The 12128-nt window shown below is 35.9% G+C and overlaps 1 long non-coding RNA gene across 3 annotated transcripts in view; it reads left to right on the forward strand.

Annotated features, from left to right (window-relative positions):
* The window catches only part of LOC108405134 (uncharacterized), a 198294-nt gene extending 189421 nt beyond the window's left edge, over window positions 1–8873 (forward strand). For 2 of the 3 annotated variants that reach the window (XR_005059561.2, XR_012129932.1), the window contains exons 5-6: window positions 6978–7186; window positions 7903–8873. This is a non-coding gene — a long non-coding RNA (uncharacterized lncRNA). The remainder of the gene's footprint in view (window positions 1–6977; window positions 7187–7902) is intronic. The other variant, XR_005059563.2, reaches the window with a different exon arrangement.
* Window positions 8874–12128: the final 3255 nt, after the last annotated feature.

Consider the following 12128-nt stretch of genomic DNA (forward strand, 5'->3'; position numbering starts at 1 on the left):
AAAAATGACATCAGGCTGCTTCCTCCAACTCCACCAAGCACTCTGCTCCTAGAGGAAGAACATCAGTCAGAGAGAACTTTCCACTGACCCCACCCCCCAGCTCCAGATCCCTGGCTCAGAAACTTCCTGGCGTGGAGAAGCAAGGCAAAAAATGGGTAACTTTTTATCTCTTCCCAAAGGAACTGCTTTCATTTGCAACAGAGTATGGAGAGGTTCAAGCTTGAAGAGAGAACAGTGGAGGTTATGGTAAAAGGCAGTGGGGAGAAGATTCAAGATAAAGGCTAAACTGTAGGCTGACTGGTGTTCAAGAGAGAACCAGGAAATAAGACATTCTTTTCTCCTCACTCCCTTTAAGTTGTCATAAATTACATTTATACAGTATATGTCCATTAACATAGGTTTGTAATTACTATTTTATACAATTGTCTTTTAATCATTTTGAAAATAGCAAAAGGTATTACAGAACAAAAAATATATTAATACTGGCCTTTAGATTTATCTATACAGTTGCCTTTACCAGTGTTCTTTATTCCCTCATATGTCTTTGAATTATTATCTAGTGTTCTTTCATTTCAGACTGAAGGACTTTAGCATTTCTTGTGGATCAGGTCTACAAGCAAAGAACTCCCTTAACTTTGGTTTATCTGGGATGTCTTAGTTTCTCCTTCATTTTTGAAGGATAGTTTTGTCTTGACAGCTTTTTTTTCCTTTAGGACTTTACATGTATCATCCCATTGCCTTTTAGTCTCCATGGTCCTGATGAAAAACTGGCTGTTAATCTCGCCAAGAATTCCTTATACATGACCAGTGACTTTCTTTTTGCTGCTTAACATTTTCTGTTTGTTTTTGTCTTTGGTTTGATTTTATTGTGCTGAGTGTTGATCTCTGCATTTATCCTACTTGAAGTTTGCTGAGTTTTTTGTATGTGCAGATTCTAGTCTTTCATCAAATTTTGGATGTTTTCAGCCATTTTTTCAAATATTTTTTCTTCCATTTTCTCTTTCCCTTTTCCTACTCAGACTCTCATAGAGCATCTGTTGATCTGCTTTATGGCAACCTGCAAGTTGCTGTTCACTTTTCTTCATTCTTTTTCTATTTATAGTGTTAAGACTGGATAATTTACCCAGGCATGACTTCAAATACACAAATTTTTTCTACTGCTCGAATCTTCTGTTAAATCCTTTAGGGAATTTTTCATTTCAATTATTGTACTTTTATCTCTTGAGTTTCTATTTGGTTCCTTTTATAAAATTTCTACTTCAAAATTGATACTCTTATTTTGCCCATACATCACATCATATTTCTTTTAGCTTTTTTGTCTGTAGTTTTCTTTAACATTTTGTGTTTATTTGACATAGCTGGTTTAAATCTTTTTCCAGTAAGTCAAATGTTTGGGCTTCCTCAGGGCCAGTCTATATGTCTGTCACCTTAGTGTTCTCCTTGGAATGGAGCATCTTTACTGTTTCTTTGTATTCCCTCTAATTTTTGTTGTTATTATTGAAAATTGAGCATTTTAAATATTGTCATGTGGTAATGCTGGGAATCAAATTTTCTCCCTTCTCCAGGATTATCTGTTGTCAGTTATTGAGTCATTCAGTTGTCGGTGAATTCCAAACTACTTTTATAAAGACTATATTCTTTGTCATATCAGGATACTGAAATATTTCCATTATTTCAGTTGTAAGTCAGTGACCTGACAGAGATTTCCTTAAATGACTGGAGCCAAAAAGATGAAAATAAATATTACTCTTTAAGTCTTTGGAGCTTGACTGTGAGCTTTATCACTAATCCAGGCTGCTTAGAACTCTGCTTAGACTTCATCTATTGGTTGAGCAGATCCCAGAAACTACAGGTCTGTCAGATACAAGCTTAGGGTCCTCTCAGTTTTTTCTGATGTGTCTGGTTCTGGGCACTATACTTATTTCAGTAAATGAGGTGGCCCTTCTGAGCACTTATTCATCCTAGTAACTTTATCCTCAGCCTTTTTTCTGGGTTTTGGATCTGTCTGCTACTTGTCTTGCCCTGTCCACTAGGTTCCTATTTCTATGACAGATCTTCAATCAGCTTTCCAGTCTTTTCTATGAAAATTGGTCTACTCATGCTTTGCACATCTTGGATTAATTTTAATAATTTGTAGTTTACCTGGAAAATACATATTTCTTCTTAAAACTTCAAATGTGTTTCAATAGAATTGCATGTAGTATTCTCTTACAATTATGATCATCTTTCCTATACCCACAGTTATGTCTTCTGATTCCCAATATTGCCTATTTTTGGGCTTTTGCCTGCTCTCTCTCTTCTTCCTTCCCTCCCATTTTCTTTCTCTTTCACCCTCCCTCCTTCTCTCTCTCTCTCTCTCTCTCTCTCTCTCTCTCTCTTTCTTATTTATACAAAGGTTCAAGGGAAGATTTATTTGCTCCATTTTCTATTTTATTTTCCTACTTTAAAAATTTCAGCTTTTTCTCCTTCTATTCTTTATTCCTAGTTTTTCAAATTATTTTTGTTTTTCATGTATTTCTCACTTTTATCATTAGTTTTCAATAAGAACATTTAAAGACATTTAAAGAAGGGTTTTAAACCCTCCCTTTGATACAACTTTCATTGTGCTCAAAGATTCTATTATCAAATTTTTATTGCTTTCTAGATAGTTTGTAATTTTTTTTAGTTCCTTTTTAATTTAGGTGCTGTCTATGTGTTTCTAAAATTTTAAATGTTAAGCTTGTATTATCAATTTGTAATTTTTGGATTATAGTAAAAATATGGTTTTAAAAATATTTTAAGGTTTCTTTTTAACCAGATATATGTGGAATTTATTTAAATGTTCAATGGATTAAAATATATAATGTCCCTTAAATCCTGCATTTGTGTGCATGTATGTATGTGTGCATGTGTAGTATATGAGATTATTTAGGTCTACTGAGTCAAAGCTATTGACTGAGTCATACTATTCCCCTAGTTCCTTTTTCCTTGTTTAATCAAGAGTGAGGGTATTCGTTGTATACGTGTCCAATTCTGACAATAGTGTGTCTAAAATTTCATTTTTAACATCTCCTTCTAAAAGACTTTATGTATTCATATGTGATGTTTGGGGGCCATAGAGGTTATAATTGCTGTATATTCATACATGATGTTTTTTATCATTATATGATACCATTATTATCTTGTTTAGTTCTCTTAATATTAAATGTTAAATAGGTTGTTACTGATATTTTCACTCTGGACATTTTTTGTTTTGCTTGGATTTAGCCGGGATTTGTTTGGCAATCACCTCAATTTCAAACCCATCTTTATCACTGTTTTTAAGTGTATCTTTTTATAAAAAGCATGTAACTTTTATTTTAATAGCCAATTTGACTATCATTTTCTCCTATTTAGAAAAAGCAGTCCGTTTTCTCTCAGTAAAATTAATTGTGTTTATTTATTCCATCTTAATTGATGCTGTTTTAAATTTACTTAATTTGTTTTACTCTTTTCTCTTTCCAGTTCCAAATTTCTTTTCTAGTTTGATTAAATTGTATTCATTTCATTAATTCCTAATGCATATTGAAAGTCCTACTTTACTCTTCTATTGCATTAATGTCTACTTTCCCTCTTCCCATTTTCATAATCATGTGCATTTCTATAAGAGTGTTTAAAAATAAAATACAAATGCATTTTCTCACAATATAAACTATTCTCCCTGCTTCTTTCCAACCCAAATAGGACAAGAGACCTGAAAAATACTTTTTACTCTCTCCCTACACCCCTTCCTCCCCACCCTACCCCAGTCCACTGGATATTTTCTACCCACTCTTACCCCAAATTTGTAGGTCTTGCTGAGATAATTTAGAAATTTTTATTCTAGACTACTTGAACTACATCAGGATTTTCTTTACATCATTTGCCTTCCAACTCCAGATTCCAAAGCATTTATATATGACAGTTTATTCTTATTAGGGTCCTCTTTTGAACCAAAATTCCTAGAGCCCACAGAAGCCTTTTAGCTGAGACATGAAAACAGAGGGGAAATGAGTTTCATTCAGGCCACATATTCCCAATACTTTTATTTGTAAATCATTTTTTAAATGTTGTTTCATAGTATATACTCATTCCATTGTATACTTGACTTTCATCACTATCTAACATGTTATACATTTCAGTTATTTATCTTGTTTAATGACCTTCTCACCCTACTGAAAGGGACTCACGTAGCCATGAGGGCACAGATTTTGTCTAAAATGTTCACTGCTTAAATGAATGGATAGAGAAGATGTGGTACTTATACACAATGGAATACTACTCAGCCATAAGAAAGAAACAAATTCTGCAATTTGCAACAACATGGATGGAGCTGGAGGATATTATGCTCAGTGAAATAAGCTAGGCAGAGAAAGACAAGTACCAAATAATTTCCCTCATTTGTGAAGTATAACAATGAAGCAAAACTGAAGGAGCAAAACAGCAACAGACTCACAGACTCCAAGAAGGGACTAATGGTTACCAAAGGGGAGGGGTGTGGGAGGGCGGGTGGGGAGGGAGGGAGAAGGGGATTCAGGGGAATTACGATTGGCACACATGGTGTAGGGGTATCAGGAGGAAGACAGTGTAGCACAGAGAAGGCAAATAGTGACTCTGTGGCATCTTACTACACTGATGGACAGTGACTGCAATGTGGTCTGGGGGGGACTTGGTCACAGGGGGGAATGTTGTAACCACATTGTTTTTTCATGTGAAACCTTCATAAGAGTGTATATCAATAATACTTTAATAAAAAAATAGTAAAATAAAATAAAATGTTAACTGCTGTATCTCTACCACCTGCCACAGTACCTCATATAGTCAGAACTCAGTATTATTATTTGAATAGGTTATTGACTGAGTTATACTATTCCCCTAGTTCCTTTTTCCTTACTTGTAAAACAATTACATGTGTTTCAAAGTATACATAGTTTTTTCTTTTACATGCTTTTCAAGTGTTTCTAAAGTAACGTGCATTAATCTCACATTAACATAAGAGTAAACTTATTTTTTCTCCCTCCCTCCCTCTCTCCCTTCCCCATCCCTCCCTCCCTCCCTTCCCTCCTTCCTTCCTTCCTTCCTTCCTTCCTTCCTTCCTTCCTTCCTTCCTTCCTTCCTTCCTTCCTTCCTTCCTTCCTTCCTTCCTTCCTTCCTTCCTTCCTTCCTTCCTTCCTTCCTTCCTTCTTTCCTTCCTTCCTTTAATGGAATGTACCAGGCTTCCTACACCAGACCTAGATCTGAGGCTAGGATTCATTGCTTGTTATATGAATGGTTTTAGGCAAATCACTTTAATATGCTGAAGATTTAATTTCCTTCTATAAAACAGAGATGATAAAAAGTGCTTTTCCCGTATTACAGGGTGGATGTGCTTATCAGAAACAACAATGCACATAAAGGACTTTGTAACTAGATAATTACCACATATACCACATATCTGATTGGAATTTTCTTTTGATGCATGTTGGTAAGAATCATAGGGACAGTCTAAAATGGACACTGCTGAAGGGGCAGAGAAGAGATGGTGGACTTATGGACTGATTACATTTACTTTTCCTTCTGCCCAAAATGTTCTTTCCGAAATGATTCTTAAGTTTCACTCTTTTACTCTATTCTGGCCTCTGTTCATATGTCTCTTCAGAGCAGACTTCCTTAATACAGAAGTCCCCTTTGGTCAATCTCTTTCCTGTTTTATATTTCATGATAGTACTTATCACTTTTTAACATATTATATAACCACTCTTTATTGCCTTTCTCATCCACCTTAATGTAAACCCCATACCAGCAAATATAATATTTTTACTTTTTACTCACTGCTGTAGTCCAAGTACCTAGAATCATTACCAACACATGAAGATCCCTCAATAATTCCTTTCAAGTGAATAAATTAATAGTTAGAAAAATCATCACTAGCTAATGAATAAGTTTAATTTCTCTCAATTATTCAAATAACTTATTTATTCTTTCCAATATATGGTGGAAAAAAGAGCTCATAATTTTTAAGAAAATGGAATTCTTGAAAAATTGAGGTTCAATATTAGAAAATTTTAAACATTAACAACTTTGTTTACTTGATACATACTTTGTCTTATATTTTCATGTAATTTTATTATTTTCAATAGAATCAACTTTTCAAAATTGAAGTTATTTTATGTTTATATCGTTGAAATAATTTTTCCTATACTCAATATATATATACACATATATTTTGTCACACCACATGTCATGAAGAGAATTCTTTTTCAGATTTCAGCCATTTTCAGACCACATTTATAATTTTTGGCCATAAACATACACTTGTCACATGTAATTTTTAATTTTGTTTAATCCTTCTATAAGCCAACTCTGTCTCCTATTTTTAACTTGCCCTAACTACTACTTGTGAAACCATAAATATGTTATAGTGTTTAAATATACATAGAGTGAGTTAAATATGTGATTATTAAAACTAAAGTTTCATCTATGTGTGCCCAAATCTTGCCTAATATCCCCAGTGCAACAGAATTTGGAACAGAGTGATAGAGAACAGGGTAAAGGATTATAGCAGCAAGTGATATCGGTGTGCCAATGAGGTTTTCTGAGGTGTGATTTATTTGTGTGAAAAATAAGAGGATGAAATGGTAAGACTCTTAAGTTTTTGTTGTCCTTCTCATAGTCATTCTCCTAAGAGTGATGACTGGATCTAGAAAGACTTCCCAGGAAAGACTGAAGTTGCTTTCCTTGCACCCCAACTTATACATGAATAAGGAAATGACTTCACCAGGCCCTTTCTGAACCCTTACATCCTAGACAATGAGAAACTAGGGGCTTTATTATGAAGTTCAAACAAGATCACATAAATATTAAGTCCATCTGCACATTAAGTACAAAAATACAAAGCAAGTAACTATTATTCTCCAGAAATTTACTTATAATATGAATTATCTGAATTATCTGGGGTTGAATTATCTGGATGAACATCTTCCATTTTTCCTTCCATGCAGGAGCAACCTGATTTTCATAAAGGGTTCTAAGCTGGAACTGTCCTGAGGACCATGTCCAGATCAAGTAGCCAACAAATGGCATTCTGCATGCAACAAAACTGCTAAGTGCTGTCACGATATAGACAGTTTCCAAGGCTTAAGCTGCACCAAGGGAAACATGGCCATCCACAAACCTCGCACTCATTGTGAAGTTATTCATAGGAATAATGGTATTGAAACCATACATTTATATACCCTTTCTATTTTATATACTATGTAAACTGATATACTATTATTTGATGTATGTACTTTTCCATTTTTATTAATGCTAATTAATTTTCACAACAATTGTGTGTGTAGGAACAGCTGTCATTAATCCCTTTTGTAATAAGATTTATAAAAGATTTATAACTCTGGGGAAACTTGGTCTTTATTGGTGTCCTTGTGCCCCATGGGCATAATTACCATGTATTTCTGAAAGAAAATAACAAAGCATAAAATGTGAGAATTAAAAATATATTAAAAGGGGAAATAAGAAACATTTGGAGTAAAACTGTCCTAGGAATTCTGGTTACCTGTGTATGTGGTTGCTACCTAAGAAAAGATGAGTAAGTGGGGTTTGGCGTTTCCATCAGTCCCTTAGTTTCCTGATCAATTAGTTGAGCAGTTTTGGTTAAACCTAACTCAAACTAGCTTATGCAAATAAGAATATGAAAAAGAGTAAGAATAAAGTAATTTATTGAACCACATAACAGAAGCCTGTGAGTAGAGTTGGTCAGGCCAGTTAAGTCCAGGTATTCAAATATTATTTTCCAGTGTCTCGCTCACACACACTCACACACTTATTCTCACTCTTCCCAAAGTTGCCATGAGGAGCTAAAGATAACATAATCCTTTATCTTTACCAAGGCCAACAGAAAAACAATTTATCTTTTTTAATACGTAGATATATATAGGTGAAATCCCTGAACTCTACTGCTTGAATCAACATAGAATCTGCAATACAGAAGAGTCTGACCCTCTGAACAACGGGGTTGGTGGGTCTCGGTTCTCTCCACCTCCAGCGCGGGAGCTGATACTAGGTAAGGAAACCCCCAGAAGAACCTCAGTGCTTTTACCACAAGGGGGAGTTGTGTGCTGTTACATGAGATGAGATAAAATCAAGGTAGTAAAATCTTCATTAGGCTGTGTTCTGCCAGTCACTGCGGATTAGTATAAGATATTCAAACTGACACCTTCAAAGGGATGCCCCCTAAACCTCAGGAAGCATTGTGTAGACCATAGGGAACTACAGACAATATATAGCACCATGTTCTACAACTTCTGATATTTTTTATCTTCATACTTTTGAACTTGCCCCTTGAAAAGAATGGTTTCACTGTGGAACTATCCAAAGGACTCTGGAGCCTGCTACGACCTGCCCCTTGAATTGGTCACAATTCAAGATCAGAGAGCAGGCACGGAGGAAGAATGAGGGAAGCAGTGCCTGCAAGCTGCTGCCGCCCTGGAGTTTCAGTGCAGGGACCCGCTGCCGGTGGAGCCACATCAGGGAAGAGCCCTTGCAGATGGGAGCAGCTGTTGGTTTCCCGTGCCAGGAGCGTCTGCCAAAAGGAGCTGCTGGGAAGTCACTTTGGAAGCAGAAATATCAATAGTCTCCACCCTTTTTATCATGCCTTCATAAGTAAGCACAGAGGTCTCACATGAGAGTAAGATCATTGCTGTTTCTAAATACCATGTTTTTATATCTGTGTCTACGTTGACATATATAGATCTCAGTATACTATATATTTCTGTGTATTCCACTCTACAGTAGAAGCTAAAATTCGTTCCTGTCATCACTTACTCAATTAATGTTTTTGTACCTCCGCTCTGTAAAAGATGTAATAAAAAGATTTTAATTTTGTACTTCTGATGTGATTGCCATCTAGTGGAAGAAAGAAGTATGTACACAAATGTTTAGAATACAGTACAACAGGAATAGTTGCAGAATGTTAGTTATCTGGGGAAGCCCAAGGGAGCCCAAAAGAGCTGCTTTTGCCCAAAGAACTTGAGTAAGGCTTTACCAAAGATGACCCATTCATTGGGATCTTAATGAACGGAAGGCCCAGAAATTCCAGCAGGAGTACAAACCTGCTACAGAGCTGGAAATCAGTCTTCACTATACAAAATGTCACCAACAGGAGTGTTGTGGACATCACAACTGAACTGAAGAAATAAGGTAACTGGCTAGCAATAGTGCATAGGTTAGGTGTCAGGTGAATTTTTTTTTTTTTTGCTTATGTCTCTTTTTTTTCTTATTTTTTAATTAAGGTATGATTGATTTACACTCCTATGAAGGTTTCACATGAAAAAACAATGTGGTCACTACATTTACCCATATTATCAAGTCCCCACCCATACCCTAATGCAGTCACTGTCCATCAGTGCAGCAAGATGCCGCAGATTCACTATGTGCTTTCTCTGTGCTACAGTGTTCTCCCTGTGATCCCCCACACCATGTGTACTAAACACAATACCCCTTAGTCTCATTCTCTCCCTCCCCACCCACCCACCCACACCCCTCCCCTTTGGTAAACACTAGTTCATTCTTGGAGTCTCTGAGTCTGCTGCCATTTTGTTCCTTCAGTTTTTCTTCATTGTTATACTCCACAAATGAGGGAAATCATTTGGCATTTCTCTTTCTCTGCCTGGCTTATTACTGAGCATAATGTGCTCCAGCTCCATCCATGTTGTTGCAAATGGTAGGATTGTTTCTTTCTTATGGCTGAATAGTATTCCATTGTGTTCATCTACTGATAGACACTTAGGTTGTTTCCATATCTTGGCTATTGTGAAAAGTGCTGAGATAGGGGTGCATATGTCTTTTTGAATCTGAGAACTTGTATTGTTTGGGTAAATTCCAAGGAGTGGGATTCCCAGGTCAAATGGTATTTCTATTTTTAGTTTTTTGAGGAACCTCCTCCATATTGATTTCTGCAATGGTTGAACAAATTTACATTCCCACCAGCAGTATAGGAGGGTTCCCCTTTCTTCACATCCTTGCCAGCATTTGTTGTTCTTAGTTTTTTCCATGCTGGCCATCCTTACTGGTGTGAGGTGATATCTCATTGTGGATTTTATTTGCATTTCCCTGATGATTAGTGATGTGGAGCATCTTCTCATGTGTCTGTTGGCCATCTGAATTTCTTCTTTGGAGAATTATCTCTTCATATCCTCTTCCCATTTGTTAATCAGGTTATTTGCTTTTTGGGTGTTGAGGTGTGTAAATTCTTTATATATTTTGGATGTCAACCCCTTGTCAGATATGTCATTTACAACTATATTCTCCCATACTGTAGGATTCCTTTTTGTTCTGTAGATGGTGTCCTTTGCTGTACAGAAACTTTTCAGTTTGGTGTACTCCCATGAGTTCATTTTTGCTTTTGTTTCCCTTTCTCAAGGAGATGCGTTCAGGAAGAAGTTGCTCTTGCTTATGTTCAGGAGATGTTTGCCTATGTTGTCTTTTAAGAGTTTTATAGTTTCATGACTTACATTCAAGTCTTTAATTCATTTTGAGTTTACTTTTATGTATGGGGTTTCATTCTCTTGCATGTAGCTGTCCAGTTTTGCCACCACCAGCTGTTGAAGAGGCTATCATTTCCCCATTGTATGTCCATGGCTCCTTTATCATATATTAATTGACCATATGTGGTTGGGTTTACATCAGGGCTCTCTAATCTGTTCCATTGGTCTATGGGTCTGGTTCTTGTGCCAGTACCAAATTGTCTTGATTACTGTGGCTTTGTAGTAGAGCTTGAAGTTGGGGAGCATAATTCCTCCTGCTTTATTCTTCCTTCTCTGTATTCTTTTGGCTATTCGGGTCTTTTGTGGTTCCATATGAATTTTAGGACAATTTTCTCTAGTTTGTTGAAGAATGCTGTTGGTATTTTAATAGGAATTGCATTGAACCTATAGACTGCTTTAGGCAGGATGGCCATTTTGACAATATTAATTCTTCCTATCCATGAGCATGGAATGTGTTTCCATTTATTGGTATCTTCTTTAATTTCTCTCATGAGTGTCTTACAGTTTTCAGAGGATAGGTCTTTCACTTCCTTGGTTAGGTTTATTCCTACGTATTTTATTCTTTATCATGCAATTGTGAATGTAATTATTTTTCTGATTTCTGTTTCTGCTACTTCATTATTAGTGAATAGGAATGCCGCAGATTTCTGTGTATTAATTTTGTATCCTGCAACTTTGCTGAATTCAGATATTAGATCTAGTAGTTTTGAAATGGATTCTTTAGGGTTTTTTATGTACAATATCATATCATCTGCAAACAGGGACAGTTTAACTTCTTCCTTGCCAATCTGGATGCCCTTTATTTCTTTGTGCTGTCTCATTGCTGTGGTTAGGACCTCCAGTACTATGTTAAATAGATGTGGGGAAAGTGGGCATCCTTGTCTTGTTCCCAATCTTAAAGGAAAAGCTTTCAGCTTCTCGCTGTTAAGTACAATTTTGGCTGTGGGGTTGTTATATATGGCCTTTATTATGTTGAGGTACTTGCCCTCTCTACCCATTTTGTTGAGAATTTTTATCATGAATGGATGTTGAATTTTGTCAAATGCTTTTTCAGCATCTATGGAGATGATCCTGTGGTTTTTGTCCTTCTTTTTGTTGTGGTAGTGGATGATATTGATGGATTTTTTAATGTTGTACCATCCTTGTATCCCCGGAATAAATCCTACTTGATCATGTATTTTTGAGTTAGGTTTGCTAATATTTTGTTTAGAATTTTTGGATCTATGTTTCTTTTTTGTGGTGTCATTGCCTGGTTTTGGTATTAGAGTGATGCTGGACTCATATAATGAGTTTAGAAGTATTCCCTCCTCTTCTATTTTTTGGAAAACTTTAAGAAGAATGGGTATTAGGTCTTCACTAAATGTTTGATAAAATTTAGCAGTGTATCCATCTGGTCCAGAGATTTTGTTCTTAGGTAGGTTTTTGATTACCAATTCAATTTCTTTACTGGTAATTGGTGTGTTCAGATTTTCTGTTTCCTTCTTGGTCAGCCATGGAAGGTTGTATTTTTCTAGAAAGTTGGAGCCGCATTTGTTCTTATTTTTCTAGTTTCATTAATTGTGAGTTTAGACTACTTATATGGGATTGTTCTTCTCTCCTAACGTAGGC

This window comes from Manis javanica, chromosome 1 (assembly GCF_040802235.1).
Source record: "Manis javanica isolate MJ-LG chromosome 1, MJ_LKY, whole genome shotgun sequence".
Taxonomy (NCBI): Eukaryota; Metazoa; Chordata; class Mammalia; order Pholidota; family Manidae; genus Manis; species Manis javanica.